The sequence below is a fragment of the Mesocricetus auratus genome, unplaced genomic scaffold, assembly GCF_017639785.1.
Source record: "Mesocricetus auratus isolate SY011 unplaced genomic scaffold, BCM_Maur_2.0 Super-Scaffold_100003, whole genome shotgun sequence".
Classification (NCBI taxonomy): domain Eukaryota; kingdom Metazoa; phylum Chordata; class Mammalia; order Rodentia; family Cricetidae; genus Mesocricetus; species Mesocricetus auratus.
Window position 1 is genome coordinate 9258735 of NW_024429188.1, and position 18167 is coordinate 9276901.

General features: G+C 38.9%; 1 pseudogene; it reads right to left on the bottom strand.

Annotated features, from left to right (window-relative positions):
• Positions 1-519: 519 nt before the first annotated feature.
• LOC101840324 lies at positions 520-10960 on the bottom strand (annotated as a pseudogene).
• Between the last annotated feature and the right edge of the window lie 7207 nt (positions 10961-18167).

The following is an 18167-nucleotide window of genomic DNA, read 5'->3' on the forward strand; positions in this document are numbered from 1 at the left end:
AAAGGCTGGGTATTTCAGATATCCCCATCAAGGGGAAGTCTTCAAAAGCAGTTTACATGGTCAGTGAACAGTGGACCTTCCTGCCTCTAGGAAAGTGAATCTTTCAGTAAACAAAGGGCATGAAGTACTGCTCTGCTCTCTATACACAGTAGGGATTATGAGTCTCCAATCTGATACATGCTTAAGTTCCTGTGTATTATTTTTTATTTTAACATATTTAGGGTTGGGCTTTTGAGTTATGCCAGTTTCATTTCACCTCTACATTTTTCTGCCATAGGGATGATGTGTTTGGGCACTATCCAAACACATCATCTTTGCATGCAGAGCTTAGGATGTGAATACCTTTAAAGAGGGGAACACATTCAAAAGGTAGAAAAGGAAATACGCTTTACACACAGCCTGAAAATCTAAGTGATACTTTCTTTTAAGTGAGTAGAATTCTACAAGAGTATCATTTGGTTGTATATAATTTGGCCAAGGAGTCTCCTGGTACGTTCTGGAAATGCCATCTCTCTCATTTCAGACAATTTGATCATCTTGCTTAGAAGTATTCTGGGCATTTAGGTTATTCTGCATTTTCAAGGACCTGATTTCAAATAGGATCATAATCATACCAAGGATTGATAGAGTTGTCTTTACAACTATGGGGAACACATGAGTGTGGTGTTTCTTTATCGGGGCTTCTTTCCTAACAGGAGAGTTGGGTGGAAAATTAAGAGTGGTTTCACCATAAAGATGTACTATGTGATTACAGGTGACAGAAAGTACCATGCAAAGGCTGCTTAGGACCTTACATTAAGACACAGCACTTGTAGCAGAGCATCTGAAATCCAGGGACTAAGGCTTTGATAATGCTAACCCCAATGGCTGCTGAGCTAAAATTCATGATCACAGGTTTTATAAACATGACCAGTAAGATCAGGTACTGTGAACAATGAAATTCAGGTGAAATGGTCCAGCTTGAGTTGACAGGGCTATGCACCAGAATTCTGGTCACAGAGCCAGAGATCTGAAACTCCTGATGGTAATAAGCTTCACAGAGTTCGATGTACACGTGCTGAACAACATTGTTGGTGAATTCCCAAGGCACCAGCATTGGCTGCCTGCAATGATTACTCCAAATGCCAAAGACAAGAGGCTGCAAAGGAAGCCAGTCAGTCTGAAGATCTGCTCTTTCACCCCAACAAATCTGGAGATGAGACTGAACTAATACAGTGTCAATCCAGGAACATAAAGGAAGAGTGGAAAACAGAACTAGTCATTATTTATAGAGTGTTAATTATTAACACCATCCTATGCTCTCTTAACATTATACTGAATTGCACTCTCCCCTCTCTCTCCCATATATATATATATATATATATATATATATATATATATATATGTATATATATATATAGTTGTAGATACAATTTAAGTATGTATATGAAGCCATAACTCATAACCAAGGCATGAGTTACTATTGTAACATGTTTTGGACTATGCTTTTATAGTATCCTTCAAAGGCTTCTGTGCACCTATTTGACTAGGAATTTCAGTTCTTGGAGTTAATTGTGAAAACCCAGTTTGCAGTATTATTTAAGGAGATGTAATGGAAAATGGAATAATTATAATTAAATTTAATGAGTGTTCCAAGAAGAGGAAGGCACACATTATTTTTTTTTTAAAATAAAGACATACTGTTTATGTACTAGTTGCTATGGAAGATTAGATACATTCTTTTTTTTCTTTTCTTTTTCTTTTTATTAATATTTTTTTCCATTTTAAATTTAGATAAGAACAAGGTTGCTTCACAAGTCAGTACGAGGTCCCTCTCCCTTTCCCTCCCCTCCTCCCGTGCCCTCCCCCCATCCCCCCCGTTATCCCCTCATTCCCCCAGGGAGGGTGAGGCCCTCCATGGGGGTGTCCATAGTCTGTCATTTCATATAGGGCAGGGCCTAGACCCTTCCCCAAGAGTTCAGGGTGAGAGTGCACCTCACATTGTTCTATGGGAGTCCACAGACCGTGTGTATACTTGGGATGGGTACTGATCTGCTGTCCAAGGCTCAATAGATTACCTAGGCCTCCTCACTGACACCCAGATTTGGGGGGGTCTTGATCAGTCCCATGCTGGATTCCCAGGCTGATGCCTGGGATTCAAGAGTTAACCTTTGTCTGGTCAGCTGTTTCTGGGGGTTCAACCAGCCCAGTCTTAATCCCTTTGATCATCAGTCCTCCCTCTCTGATACTGGCTTTCTTGAGTTCAGCTCAGTACTTAACCAGCCAGTAAATGAAGTTACTGTTTCCCAGACTCTCTGGCCATAGGACTGTAGGCTGGCACTCCCCAGATCTATGACTAAAATCCATATATGAGAGAGTACATGCCATGTTTCTCTTTTTGTGACTGGGTTACCTCACTCAGGATGGTTTCTTCTAGTGTCATCCATTTGCCTGCGAATCTCATGATTCCATTATTTTTTTCTGCTGAATAGTACTCCATTGTGTAGATGTACCACATTTTCTCTATCCACTCTTCGGGTGAGGGACATCTAGGTTGCTTCCAAGTTCTGGCTATTACAAATAAAGCTGCTATGAACATAGTTGAACAGACATCTTTGTTATATGAATGGGCATCTTTTGGATATATACCTAAGAGTGCAGTTGCTGGGTCTTGTGGTAGGTTTATTCCCATTTTTCTGAGGAATCTCCATAGTGCTTTCCAAAGTGGCTGAACAAGTTGGCACTCCCACCAGCAATGGAGGAGTGTCCCCCTTTCACCACATCCTCTCCAGCATAAATTGTCATTGGTGTTTTTGATTTTAGCCATTCTGACAGGAGTGAGATGGTATCTCAGAGTTGCTTTGATTTGCATTTCCCGGATGGCTACGGATGTTGAGCACTTTCTCAAGTGCCTCTCAGCCATTTTAGACTCCTCTATTGAAAACTCTCTATTTAGTTCTGCAGCCCACTTCTTAATTGGGTCCTTTGCTGTTTTGGAGACTTGCTTCTTGAGTTCTTTGTAAATTTTGGAGATCAACCCTCTGTCAGATGTGGGATTAGTGAATATTTTTTCCCATTCTGTGGGCTGCCTTTTTGTCTTGCTGACTGTGTCCTTTGCCTTACAGAAGCTTCTCAGTTTCAGTAGGTCCCATTTATTAATTGTTGATCTTACTGTCTGTGCTACTGGTGTTATGTTCAGGAAGCTGTCTCCTGTACCAATTCGTTCAAGGGTACTACCCACTTTCTCTTCTAAGAGGTTCAGTGTGGCTGGATTTATGTTGAGGTCTTTGATCCATTTGGACTTAAGTTTTGTGCATGGCGATAAACATGGATCTATCCGCATTCTTCTACATGCAAGTCTCCAATTATGCCAGCACCATTTGTTGAAGATGCTTTCTTTATTCCATTGTATATTTTTAGCTTCTTTGTCAAAGATCAGATGTTCGTACGTGTGTGGGTTAATAACCGGATTTTCAATTCGATTCCATTTGTCTACCTGTCTATTTTTGTGCCAAAACCAAGCTGTTTTCAGGACTATAGCTCTATAATAGAGCTTGAGGTCAGGGATAGTGATGCCTCCGGACGTTGCCTTGTTGAACAGGGTTGTTTTGGCTATCCTGGGTCTTTTGTTTTTCCATACAAAATTGATTATTGTTCTTTCAAGGTCTGTGAAGAATTGTGCTGGGATTTTAATGGGGATAGCATTGAATCTGTAGATTGCTTTTGGCAGGATTGCCATTTTTACTACATTGATCCTGCCTATCCAAGAGCATGGGAGATCTTTCCATTTTCTGAGGGCTTCTTTAATTTCTTTCTTTAAAGATTCAAAGTTCTTACGATACAGGTCTTTCACTTGTTTGTTTAGCGTTACCCCAAGGTATTTTATGTTGTTTGTGGCAATTGTAAAGGGTGATGTTTCTCTGATTTCTCTTTCAGCCCTTTTATCATCTGTATATAGTAGGGCTACTGACTTTCTTGAGTTGATCTTGTAACCTGCCACTTTGCTGAAGGTGTTAATCAGCTGAAAGAGTTCCCTGGTAGAGTTCTTTGGGTCATTGATGTAAACTATCATATCGTCTGCAAACAGTGAAAGTTTGACTTCTTCCTTCCCAATTTGTATCCCCTTGATCCCCCTTTGTTGTCGTATGGCAATAGCTAGAACTTCAAGTACCATGTTGAAAAGGTATGGAGAGAGTGGACAGCCTTGTTTTGTTCCTGATTTTAGAGGAATTGCGTTGAGTTTCTGTCCATTTAGTTTGATGTTGGCTGTTGGTTTACTGTATATGGCTTTTATTATGTTTAAGTATGTCCCTGTTATCCCAGATCTCTCCAAGACCTTTATCATGAAGGGGTGTTGGATTTTGTCAAAGGCTTTTTCAGCATCTAGTGAGATGATCATGTGATTTTTGTTTTTCAGCTTGTTTATATGGTGGATTACGTTGATGGATTTTCGTATGTTGAACCATCCCTGCATCCCTGGGATGAAACCTACTTGATCGTGGTGAATGATTGTTTTGATGTGTTCTTGGATCCGATTTGCCAGTATTTTATTGAGTATTTTTGCATCAATGTTCATGAGGGATATTGGTCTGAAGTTCTCTTTCTTGGTTGTATCTTTGTGTGGCTTGGGGATCAAGGTTATTGAAGCCTCATAGAAAGAGTTTGGCAAAGACCCTTCTGCTTCTATTGTGTGGAACACTTTGAGAAGAATTGGTATAAGCTGTTCTTTGAATTTGTGGTAGAATTCTGCACTGAGGCCATCTGGACCTGGACTTTTTTTGGTTGGGAGACTTTTGATGACAGCTTCTATTTCCATAGGGGTTATAGGTCTATTTAAATTGCTTATCTGTTCTTGATTTAGTTTTGGCAAATGATAGCTGTCCAGGAAGTCATCCATTTCCTTTAAATTTTCGAATTTTGTGGAGTACAGGTTTTCAAAGTATGACCTAATGATTCTCTGGATTTCCTCAGAGTCTGTTGTTATGTCCCCCTTTTCATTTCTGATTTTGTTAATTTGCGTGTTCACTCTCTGCTGTTTGGTAAGTTTGGACAAAGGTTTGTCTATCTTGTTGATTTTCTCAAAGAACCAACTCTTCGTTGCATTGATTCTTTGTATTGTTTTCCTGGTTTCTACTTTGTTGATTTCAGCCCTCAATTTGATTATTTCCTGGCGTCTACTCCTCCTGGGGAAGTTTGCTTCTTTGTGTTCTAGAGCTTTTAGCTGTGATGTTAATTCTCTGGTATAACTGTTTTCCTGTTTCTTCATGTGAGCACTTAGTGCTATGAACTTCCCCCGTAGCACTGCTTTCAAAGTGTCCCATAGGTTTGGGTATGTTGTGTCTTCATTCTCATTGAATTCGAGGAAGTCTTTAATTTCTTTTTTTATTTCCTCTTTGACCCAGGGATGGTGCAGTTGAGCATTATTCAATTTCCATGAGTTTGTAGGCTTTCTGCAATTTGTGTTGTTGTTGAAAACTAATTTTAAGGCATGGTGGTCTGATAAGATGCATGGAGTTATTCCAATTTTTTTGTAGCTGCTGAGGTTTGATATGTTGTCAAGTATGTGGTCGATTTTTGAGAAGGTTCCATGTGGTGGTGAGAAGGTATATTCTTTTTTATGTGGATGAAATGTTCTATAGATATCTGTTAATCCCAGTTGGGTCATTACTTCTATTAGACCCTTTGCTTCTTTGTTGAGTTTCTGTCTGGTATTCTTGTCTAGTGGTGAGAGTGGTGTGTTGAAATCTCCCACTATAACTGTGTGGGGCTTTAGATGAGATTTAAGTTCTAATAATGTTTCTTTAACGAATGTGGATGCCTTTGTATTGGGGGCATAGATGTTCAGGATAGACACTTCATCTTGGTGGGTTTCACCTGTGATGAGTATGTAATGACCTCCTTCATCTCTTTTGATTGATTTTATTTTAAAGTATAGTTTGTTAGATATTAGGATTGCTACCCCTGCTTGTTTCTTGGGTCCATTTGATTGAAAAATTTTTTCCCACCTTTAACTCTCAAGTAATGTCTGTCTTTGAGGGTGAGGTGTGTTTCTTGTATGCAGCAGAAGGAAGGGTTCTGTCTTCGAATCCATTCTGCTAGTCTGTGTCTTTTTATGGGTGAGTTAAGGCCGTTAATATTGAGGGATATTAATGAGCATTGATTGCTCATCCTTCTTCGATTTGCGATGGTTGTTGTTGGTGGAATTATGGGTGGAATTTCACCCCTTTGTTCTTTTGGCTGTTGGTAGAGAGGGATTCTCTAATGCTTATGTTTTTCTGGTTGTAGTTAGCTTCCTTGGGTTGGAGTTTTCCTTTCAAAATTTTCTGTAGGGCTGGGTTAGTGGACACATATTGGTTGAATCTAGTTTTATCATGGAATATCTTGTTTTCTCCGTCTATAGTGATTGAGAGCTTTGCCGGGTATAGTAGTCTGGGCTGGCATCCATGGTCTCTTAGTGTAGGTAGAATATCTATCCAGGACCTTCTGGCTTTCAGAGTTTCCATGGAGAAATCAGGTGTAATTCTGATAGGTCTGCCTTTATATGTTACTTGACCTTTTTCCTTAGCTGCTCTTAATATTCTTTCTTTATTCTGTATGTTTGGGGTCTTGATTATTATGTGGCGAGGGGATTTTTTTTGTGGTCCTCTCTATTTGGTGTTCTGTAGGCTTCTTGTACCTTCATTGGCATGTCTTTCTTAAGGTTGGGAAAGTTTTCTTCTATGATTTTGTTGAATATGCCTTCTGCCCCTTTGAGGTGGATTTCTTCTCCTTCTTCTATACCTATTATTCTTAGGTTTGGTCTTTTCATGGTGTCCCATAATTCCTGGATGTTTTGTGTTAAGGATTTGTTGGATTTAAGGTTTTCTTTGGTTGATAAATCCATTTCTCCTAATGTATCTTCAACACTTGAGATTCTCTTTTCCATCTCTTCTATTCTGTTGGTAATGCTTGTATTGGTAGTGCCTGACTGTTTGTCCAGCTTTTCTATTTTCTGCCTTTCTTCAGATTGTGTTTTTTTAGTGTCTCTATTTCAGTTTTCAACCCTTGCAGCATTTTCATTGCTTCTTGCAATTTTCTGTTTATCTGTTCATCCGTTTGTTGCCTTTTATGAATTTTTTGGTTTGTTCTTTCTTCCATTTCTTGCATTTTTTGGTTTGCTTTTTGTTCCATTTCTTGGATTTTGTGCTTTGTTTCTTCTTCCATTTCCTGCCTTTTTTGGTTTGTTTCTTCCTCCATTTTTTTCATTTTTTGCTTTGTTTTTTCTACCATTTCTTGCATTTTTTGCTTTGTTTCTTCTTCCATTTCCTGCCTTTTTTGGTATGTTTCTTCTTCTAATTCTTGCATTTTTTGCTTTGCTTTTTCTTCCATTTCTTGCATTTTTTGCTTCATTTCTTCTTCCATTTCGTGCCTTTTTTGGTTTGTTTTTTCTTCCAATTCTTGCATTTTTTGGTTTGTTTTTTCTTCCATTTCTTGCATTTTTTGGTTTGTTTTTTCTTCCATTTCTTTGAGGGATTTTCCAATATCCTCTTTTAGGGCCTCTATCATTTTCATGAAAGTGCTTTTAAGGTCATTCTCTTCTGCTTCCTTCGCGTTGGAATATTGGGGTCTTGCTGGTGTGGAGTCTCTAGAATCTGGCGGTGTCATATTTGTTTTTCTGTTGCTGACTCTGTTTTTGTATTGTCTCTTTCCCATCTCTTCTTCTAGTGGGTGCAGAAAGAGCCCCTTCCTGGTCTGGGGACCAGAGTTCCCTTTTGGTGGGTGCTAGTAAGTCCAGTAATCTGGTGGTTCTTCTATACCTTGTCCAAATGCTGGTCCGTGGGTAGAGAAGAAGAACAGGAATCTGGGGCACTTAGCCTCCTACCTGGTCCCCTGGACCCTATGCTGGGTCCTGTTGTACCTGATCTGGAACAGCTACTCCCCTGGTCTCCCTGGCTCCTGTAGTTTCCTGGTCTCTTTGGTGGGAGAGAAGATCTGGAGTCTGGGGTGCTTGGCTCCCGCCGGGATTGGGAGCTCTGTGCAGTTCCCAGGCGATCTGCAGGCTCTGGAACACAGGCCGGGAAGCTGGCCTGTTTACCTGATGCTCCCGCCGGAATTGGGAGCTCTGTGCAGTTCCCAGGCGATCTGCAGGCTCTGGAACACTGGCCGGAAAGCCGGCCTGTTTACCTGATGATGCCAGAGGGACAGCTACTTGTCTGTGCTCCCCAGGCATACATTATTATAGTGTATTATTGCATGATTACCACAAGATCACTTTAATATCTGTATATCCCCTAACAAAAAAGAAGCAAAAGAAACATGATGTGCATCTTATGTTCATCTATGGCAGTCATGACATGCCAGACTTCTATAAATATCTGAAGCCATCTGTGCATAAAAGTTGCACAGGAAAGGAAAACTAAGTTCATCAAAGGCAATGGATTAGACATTGACATAATTCTTTAAATATTTTCTTGAAAGTTTTCATTTCTATAGAAGGGTTTGTGTGATATTACATAATTAAAACTAGCACAGACACAAACTTAATCTTGTTTGTAAATTGACGTGGATATAACTTGTCTGTAGAATGATGATTACCTATTACATGTGAGATGCTGAGTTCACTCCCAAAAACCATAAAACTAAGCTCTGTATGTAAAAGAGCAGTGATCACCAACATGTGTATTTTGTATCTGCGACTTATTCAATGTTGCACCTTGAGAATATTGGCTTCGTTTACATGCAATATATGTAGCATCCTGAGTTATTTTCAGTTAACCAATGTCATCTTTGACACAAAACGTCTTCTTCATATTAACACTATGAAGGAACACATTTACATTTTCTGTCAGTTCAGATCCTTGAGTGGCCAATAAGGAAAATGATGCAATCATGCTGATGAGCCATTTTGCAAAAGAAGGAGGAAAAATCCTTCAGTGATTCCAGCATTTGCATATGTCATTGCCATATGCAGAAAGTTGAGGGGCCATTAAAGGGGTTTCTTTGGATGGAGCACCATCTATCAGCTGTATAATATTACACAGCCTTCTATGGAATACGATGCCTAAAAGATGGAAGGTTGTAAAGGTTCTACTATGGAAATTACATCAACAAGGTGAGTTTAGAATTAATGGTGGCTTGGTTATCACCAGGAGCTCTTTCTTTTCTTGTCATGTCTGAAGTAGTGGGGTACAGGAGCAGTATGCTTTGAAGTAGAAATGAAAGCAGAGTGGACAGTAATTTTGTGCCAGACAAATCAGCTTTCCTGGCAGAATGCAGTGCTCCCCTTGTCTGAACCTCAAGAGTAGATACACTTTTTTTAAAGACCCATGTAGAAAGCCTTCACATAGCATAATAATGTTTTTACCTTTTTATTGTGGGGGTGAAGTGATCCATTTGGAAGATAATAATATCACAAGTCTTCCTCAAATTCACTGGAAATACAGATCAGCCAGGGAGTCTTGAGAAGCGGTGAGACACCTGAATGAAGAAAGAAGGTTTGGTGGTCACTTGTTTCTGCTTAGAACAGTGCTTTGTGGAATGTTGGGCTCTCACAAACTATTGGACTCATGGGACGTGCTTTGCTTAGGATCAACTTTAAACACTGCAGAATACTGGTGACCCTCCAATGATACCAAAGAAATTATTATACTCATACATAGGAAAATACCAGAGATACCTAATCCCACTCAACAGTCAGTGAGTTACACAGATAAATGGACAGATATTCATTATTATCTTCCTCACTTATGATGCTCAGGGAGATTTAGTCAAATAGAAAACATGTGGAAATATACACTAATCAATATACCATTTTATGGCATTCTCTGTCCTAAGATAGTGGATGTGATAAATGAAAACAACAAGGAAAATGTGAAATCCTTACCTTTTTATCTCCCTTCTAGGAAGTCCACCTGCAAATCTTAAGCTAAATAAGCAACTACTTTTCAATGAATACTAGGTCTAGGTGATTGGTTCTTAGCAATGAGTGGGTTCCAAAGGGCATGTATATAATGCCATATTGAAGTCTTTAAATTTACTTTTTAAATTTTTTAAAAATTTAAATTAGAAGCAAGCTTGCTTCACGTGTCAATCTCAGATCCCTACCCTACCCAGCTCCCCCACCCTCCCAGCACCCACAAATCCCAACCCATCCACACTCTGTTCCCCCAGAGAGGGTATGTCCCTCCATGGGAGATCTCCATAGTCTGTCATTTCATTCAGGGCAGGACCTAGGCCCTCCCTCAAGTGTCCAGGCTGAAAGAGCATCTCTTATTGTGGGTTGGGTACACAAAGTCCATTTGTGTGCCAGGGATGAATACTGATCTACTACCCAAAGCCCCATAGATTGCATAAACCCGCTCGCTGCACACACATTCAAGGGGGTGTAAATCAGTCCCACGCTGACCTCTCAGCCGTCATTATGGGGTGAATATTCACATCATTATACAGGTCAGCTCTTTCTCTTGGTTTCACCAGCCCAGTCTTGAACCCTTTGTTCATCACTCCTCCCTCTCTGCAAGTGGGTTACAGAAGTTCAGATCAGTGTTTAGCTGTGGGTGCTGCCACTGTTTCCATCTCTCACTGGATGGAGGTTCTAGGATGGCACATAAGGTAGGCATCAAATTCATTATCAAGGAGGGGCATTTAAGATATTCTCTTCACTATCGCATAGTTTGCCAGCTGGTTTCATCCTTGCAGATCTCTGGAAATCTCACGAGTGCCAGATCTCTCCTCAAATGTAAAATGACTCCCTCTATTATGATATCTCTCATCCTGCTCTCCTCTATTCTTCCCCTGACACAACCTTCATGCTCCCTCATGTCCTCCTCTCCCCTTTCTTTTTCCTGGCTACCTCTTCCCTCCCACTCATGCTCCCATTCTGCTCAGGAGATCTTGCCTCATTACCCTTCTCTGGGGGTACCATGCATATCTCTCTTAAGGTCCTTCCTTTTTTGCAGGCTCACTGGCAGTAGGATCGTAGGCTGGTACTTCCCTGATCCATGCCGAAAATCTATACATGAGTGAGTACATACCATGTTGGTCTTTTTGTGAATGGGTTAACTCACACAGTATGTTTCTTCTTGTGCCATCCATTTGCCTGTGAATTTCAAAATTCCAGGTTTGTTCCTCTGAGTAGTACTCCATTGTGTAAATGTACCTCATTTTCTCTATCCAATCTAGCTGAGTGGTATCTAGGTTTCCTTCCAGGTCCTGGCTATTACAAATAGCACTGCTATGAACACAGTGGAACAGATGTCCTTGTTGTATGAATGTACATCTTTCAGGTTTATGCCTAACAGTGGAATTGCTGGGTCTTGTAGTAGACTGATTCCCATTTTTGTGAGGAATATCCATACTGATTTCCATAATGGCTGTATGATTTGGCACTCCTCCCAGTAGTGGAGGAGTGTTCCCATTTCTCCACATCCTTTACAGCATAAACTGTCATTTTTTTAGCCATTCTGACAGGAGTGAGATGGTATCTCAGATTTTTTTGATTTGCATTTCTCTGATGGCTAGGGATGTTGAGCACTTTCTTAAGTGCTTCTCAGCCATTTTAGACTCCTCTACTGAGAATTCTCTATTTAGTTCTGTAGACCACTTTTTTATTTGATCCTTTGGTATTTTGGAGATATGCTTCTTAAATCCTTTGTATATTTTGGATATCAGCCATCTGTAAAATGTGGGGTTAGTGAGTATCTTTTCCCATTTTGTCAGCTGTCTTTTTGTCTTGTTGACTGTGTCCTTTGCTTTGCAGAAGCATCTCAGTTTCAGGAGATCCCATTAATTAAATGTTAATCTCAGTGTCTGTGCTAATGATGTCATCTTCAGGAAGCAATATCCTGTACCAATTCCTTCAAGGGTACCCCACACTTTCTCTTCTAAGTGCTTCACTGTGACTGAATTCATGTTGAATTCTTTTATTCATTTGGTGTCAAGTTTTGTGCACGGCAATAGACATGGATCTATCTGCGGTCTTCTACATGCCAGCATCCAGTTATGCCAACACCATTTGTTGAAGATGCTTTCTTTTATCCATTGTATAATTTTAGCTTCTTTGTCAAAAACCAAGTGTTCATACATGTGTGGTTTATTATCAGGGTTTTCAATTTGATTCCATTGGTCTATATTTCTATTTTTGTGCCAATATCCAGCTGTTTTCAGGACTATGGCTTTATAATAGAGCTTGAAGTCAGTGCCTCCAGAAGTTACTTTATTTTACAGGTTTTTTCTATCCTGGGTCTTTTTTCCATATAAAGTTGAGAATTGTTCTTTCAAGGTCTGTGAAGAATTATTTTGGACTTTTAATATGGATTGCATTGAATTTGTAGATTGCTTTTGGCAAGATTGCCATTTTTACTATGTTAATCCTACCTATCCAAGAGACTGGGAGATCTTTCCATTCTCTGGCTTCTTCTTTAATTTCTTTCATTTTAAAGACTCACTGCTCTTGTGATATAGGTCCTTCACTTGTTTGGTTAGCATTACCCCAAGGTATTTTATGTTGTTTGTGGCAATTGTAAAGAGTGCTGTTTTTCTGATTTCTTTCTAAGCCCTTTATCATCTGTATATAGTAGGGCTATTGATTTTCTTGATTTCATCTTGTATCCTGCCATTTTGATGAAGGTATGTATGAGCTGTAGGAGTTCCCTGGTAGATTTTTTTGGGTCACTTATGAAAACTATATCATCTGCAATACTGAAAGTTTCCAATATGTATCCCCTTGACTTCCTTTTGTTGTCTTAGTGCTTTACCAACAACTTCAAGTACAATATTGAAGAGGAATTGAGAGAGGGGACAGCCTTGTCTTCTTCCTGATTTTAGAGGAATCATGTTGTGTTTCTGTCCATTTAGTTTGATGTTGGCTGTTGGCTTGCTGTATAAAGCTTTTATTATATTTAGGTGTGTTCCTGTTATCCAGATCTCTCCAAGACCTTTATCATTAAGGGGTGTTGGATTTTGTCAAAGGTATTTTCAGCACTCCTTCAGACTGTGTTTTTTATTGTCTCATTTTAACTTTCAACCCTTGAACTGTTTGAATTGTTTCTTGCAAGGTTTTTTTCTTTTCCTCCTTTTCTTGCATTTGTTGGAATTTTTGGTTTGTTTTTTTTCTTGTATTTGTTGGATTTTTTAGCCTTTTTCTTCCAACTCTTTAATGTGTTTTCTCATATCCTCTTTGAGGTCCTCTATCATTTTCATGACGTTGTTTTTGAGGTCCTTCTCTTCTGCTTCATCAGCAGATTCTAGGGAGGGTGATCGGGAGGAAGTCGGGACCAAGATGGGGGCCTGTAGCTCACCTCTGCCCTCTGCTCTCTAAAATTAGTTGCTTATTAAATCATGCATTAAATAAACACTGTAACCTATTAGGGTCCTATGAAAACTATTTTGTTTTGTCAGCTTGACCACAAGTAGAATTAAATAAAATTCAAATGACTGGGTACATAGGTAGGTTTATTTTTCTTAAATAAATCTTTGAAGTGAACAAACCCATTTATAGTCCTTGTCTTACACAGGGGAAGATGCAACCTACATACAGACATTTTGTGATGAGAGGTTCCACGTTTAATCTGGGCCACACATTATGCTGGCAGCCTATGTAAAAGACATGGAAGTGAGTTTGATTTCATCTCTGCTGACTCCCAATGTCACTATCAAGATCATACATTTCTGGCATTACAGTTTATTTCTTCATGATTACAAAATATGCTGAAAATAAGCTGAGTTATCCAGCCTTGTTGACAAAATATCTACTTGGATCTTCTCTTGGCAAAGAACAATTGTTGAACTTGGTGGATAACAACCAATAAGCCATTCTGATAAATCAACTTGATACATACATACATACATTCATAGATGTCAGAAATATGCAAACATACAGATATAGATAAATATATACTCTATAAGTTCTAATCTTGAGAAACCCCTGAAACATAAAATTTTAGTATCTGAGGTACTCCTAGAGCAGCAGAAATATGAGGGTGAATATTGAGTATCTGGAATAGTCTTTCCAATTTGCCAATACCTATACTTACTATAACCTCTGTAGCTACTGACCTCTCAAGGACACTCAGAAAGAACCAAAGCCTATGGTGTGAACATAAAGAGACAAATACATTTTAATTTCTTTTATCAGTTGTGAAGGATTTTGTGAGTCCATATAAAACTTTTGAAAATTTCTGAAAAAAATAGGGAAAATTACAGTGATGTTCAGTTGCTCATAATGTATCTAGACAAAGGGATGAAGGACAAGAAATAACCCAGTAGTAACTGAACAGATACAGATGCACGTAAACAGTTTAAAGGTATCTAAGTGTGCCCTGGAGGAAACTCTTCTTTTGAGCGACCACAGAATACAAGTTGAAGAAAATCAAACTATAGCCTTCATTCCAAGGGTAGCTGATACATACCAAAAATTCAAGTCCCAGCCTGGCAATGTGTTTGTTATTCAAATAAGGACATGAATTGTTTAGAATGAGATTCAGTAACTTGGGAAATGCTAGTGTGTGTTTGGATGCTATTGATGTCAAGATCATTGAACCCTCAGATTCTCAAGGGTTTATCTCACCTGAGCAAGAGTCTCTCCACACTCAATAACAGATGCACTTACATCCTCATAAGCTAAATTAATCACTCTCTGCCTTTGAGATACAAATTCATTATGTTTGCTAAACCAGCCTGTCAAGACAACACTGATTTCTCACAAGACCAAATAAAATTATTACCAGACTTAAAGCAAAGCAGGTTCATAGAAGTGAAATAGAAAGTGTAGTCCATGAAGATGTATGCCACACTACTGAAGAACTTAATGAGTTTGTGAATTCATTCAAACATAATTCTGGGAATATGTATGGGATGGATTTTAAGAGTTTGGGATAATGGCAGTAGGAACATAAAATTGGATATAGGCATTCTAAGTTGAGATTATAGTTAAATATAATTACTTGCATAATGTAAAAAAGGGCATCAAAAGTTTGAATTATTGACTGAAGCATTTGTTCATAAATGGCCAAGTGAAAAGGAGTTGGAGAGGTCTGCTTCCACGTGGCTTAGTGTTGAAGAAAGGATTTTAAAGATCAGGGGCTTCACTAATCCTACATGACTAAAAATTGTGAGAGGGACAACAGCATGTTTGATGAGTATATTGAGAATTGGAGACTCTGCTGCTCAGTTGGATGAATAAAATGCAGTGAGTTTAATTGGCCCCAGAGTAGATTTGGCCAGGGAGTAAACTGAATTGCCAAAGGCAAAGTGATTGTACATATCATAATGGACAGTGTACAGAAAGAAATGTCCATCATGACAAGAACCATAACTCTTAGTAAAGGACAGGTGGATTTAATTTTGGCATAATTTATATGGACCTTTAGTGCTGGTCAATAAATCATGTGGTTTTCAGATATGAATTAGGTAAGGCGCTACTGAATAGTTTATCTGTATAAAAAATTATTAAATCTATTAAAGAAAGTTTCCATTGGATTGTGGCTAAATGAGATCTCAGCCCATTAACACATAATGAGACTTAAGACATATTACAGACATACAATCCCTTGAATAAATGGAAAGCCATGTTTCTGAGGAAGGACCTTGATAAAATGCCTAAGAATTTTACTCATAACCTTTCTCCAGACCTTCCTTTTATAAGGGTGACTGTACACTGGGAGAACAAGAGGAATCAGACTTTATGATATCTATTGGACACTGGTTTTGAGTTGATGCTAATACCAGGAGACCACATGAAACATTGAGGCTCCTTAAGCCCTTTGAATCCAAAGTGAATCCATCATAACTTAGATGGCAAATTCAGAGCTGCAGTATGCATAGCTTACACTCAATGTTTAGGTCTCCTTATTCTCTCAACCTTCCTTCCTGTATTCATAATTATCCCATTTATAATAATATTATCACTGAATGTAAGACATTAAAATATGAGATTCATTTTACCTTTACAAAGACTCATGGTTAAAAAACTGTATGAACTATCCAAAGAGAGAAGAATTTTTAATAATCTTGGGGCACTTGAAATTGTGGACAATTTTGGAAGTGGAATGAATTTATTTTGTAGTACAAAATGTGCTTGATCCTATAGAGACAAAGATTGGAATGTTACGTCTTAGTGAGTTGGTTCAGTGGGTTTGGAATTATGACAGTAATGCGAAGGCCTTAAATTTGACTCCAGGTATAAAAATGTGGAAAAAGAATCACTACTAAAATACATTCAGGGAAACTTTGCATCATTTAGACAACATGACCATCCTGCTTTAAATATGTGTGTTCTTTTGCTCCTGGTTGTCCAAGGGAATTGTAACTGGTACATGTGGTTTACATTTCTACATCATATTCTGTCATGTCAACAGACTGGGCAGGAAGTAAAGGCAGGAACCAAAGGCAGGAACTGAATGAAGCAGAAGCTAAGGAAGAACACTGCTTAAAGACTTGTCCGAGTGAATGGCACAACTTGCATATCTATACCATCCACTATCAGAGGCCCAGTTTTGGCACTCCCTGCATTGTGCAAGGCCTTCCCACATCAATCAATCAAGAGACTGTTCTATAGACTTGATAGAGTAACTTCCTTGTTGGAGTTCTTTTTTTCCGAGTAATATTCAGTTAATCCAAACACAAAATTATGTAAATTTATACAATTTTAATTCTTACTATGGTCAAACTTTGAGAACATGAGGTACTGCAGACACAGAGTTGAAATGAACCAGATGGTGGAAACAAGCAATAAAGAGAGAAAGGAAATATATGATTTTCTTTCCATACGTTATTTCTTTTTACTTCTTAATGTAGTTATAGAATAATTACCAAAGAAGAAAACTCAATGATCCTATTTGTATAAAAATCTAATCTAAATTGCCTAATAGGGGCTATACAGATTGTTCAGTTTTTAAGAGCATAAGACACTCTTTAAAGGGACCTGATTTGAATTCCCAAAGCTAGCTTACCAGCACACAGCTGACTCTGACTCCTGTTTCAGGGATTCTGACACCATCTTCTGGCCACTACAAACTATATATCTGCAGATATATCACTGCAGAGATATATAGTCAGTCTGACACCCAAAAAATGAAACAAAATGTCGAGCAAATCTAACTAATTATTATGAGTCATATTGAAGAAGTAAAAACATCTTTTATTTGGATGATTAGAGCAGTGGTTCACTGAGGAAAGAACTGAAGCGACTAGGTGGGATTCAATTCCACACACTTGCCTGAAGGATGTTTGCTACACCTGACAGCATGCAAGGTACACACCATACACCTGACAGCATGCAAGGTACACACCACTCCCTACCAGCTTCACAGATATACTCATGGTAATCTATTTAAAATCGGTTTCTTCTCTGTAGTTGAAAGTCCCTAAGAAGGGTAAGGTAATTCCCTGTTGACCCCATTGTTTGTGATCTGAATGGGATCCAGGTTATTTTGGAAATTCACTAGCCGATCTTATGAAAAATTAGCTGGAAGCTCTACTGAGATCCTCTGTGGGTGACTTCAGTCTTCACAGTATTCAAGGTGTGAGTCTCTGCACTGTCACCTGGACTTGAGGTTCTGATATTACCCTTATTCAGTTAGCAGCCCTTCTTTTTTGATCATGATGCTCATACCATCAACAAAGCCCTTGGCAATCTTAGGGGACACCTTTCATGCTAATTGGTTTGCATTGGCATTCTTTAGTTATTCGATGGCTTGAAGATGTTCAAAATCACATAGCTATTATCTGTACCATGGATGTATCATTGCCAGGGTATCTCTAGTACTGATACAGAGCAAATGTGCAGGTGAAGAGTGAGATGCAGCTCAGGAAAAAGGATGCCCAAGGGCAAGTGCAGGTGCTCCCAGAGTGGATTTTGTTGCTCTGTCTTACAGCACAACATAGAGAACAATATCCTGTCTCTAGGACCTTTATTCAATGGGTCAAATTAGTTACTCTAGCTAAGGCCTCAAATCTGACAAAACATATAGAGATAATCATCCACATTATTTTATGTCAATGCTGTGTACCCTGGAAGGAATTTAAAAGAATTACTAAAGTCCCAAATATCCCTATAAAATGCATCCAAATGATGGCATTGGTGATGTGATAGTGGTGCACTTATTAATTGAAGGTGGGAATACAAATTTTTAAAGCCAATATGGAAGTTGATGTGCCTGCTCTCAGAAATCTGGGAGTGTATCTACCTCAATCTTAGCCTATGCCACTAT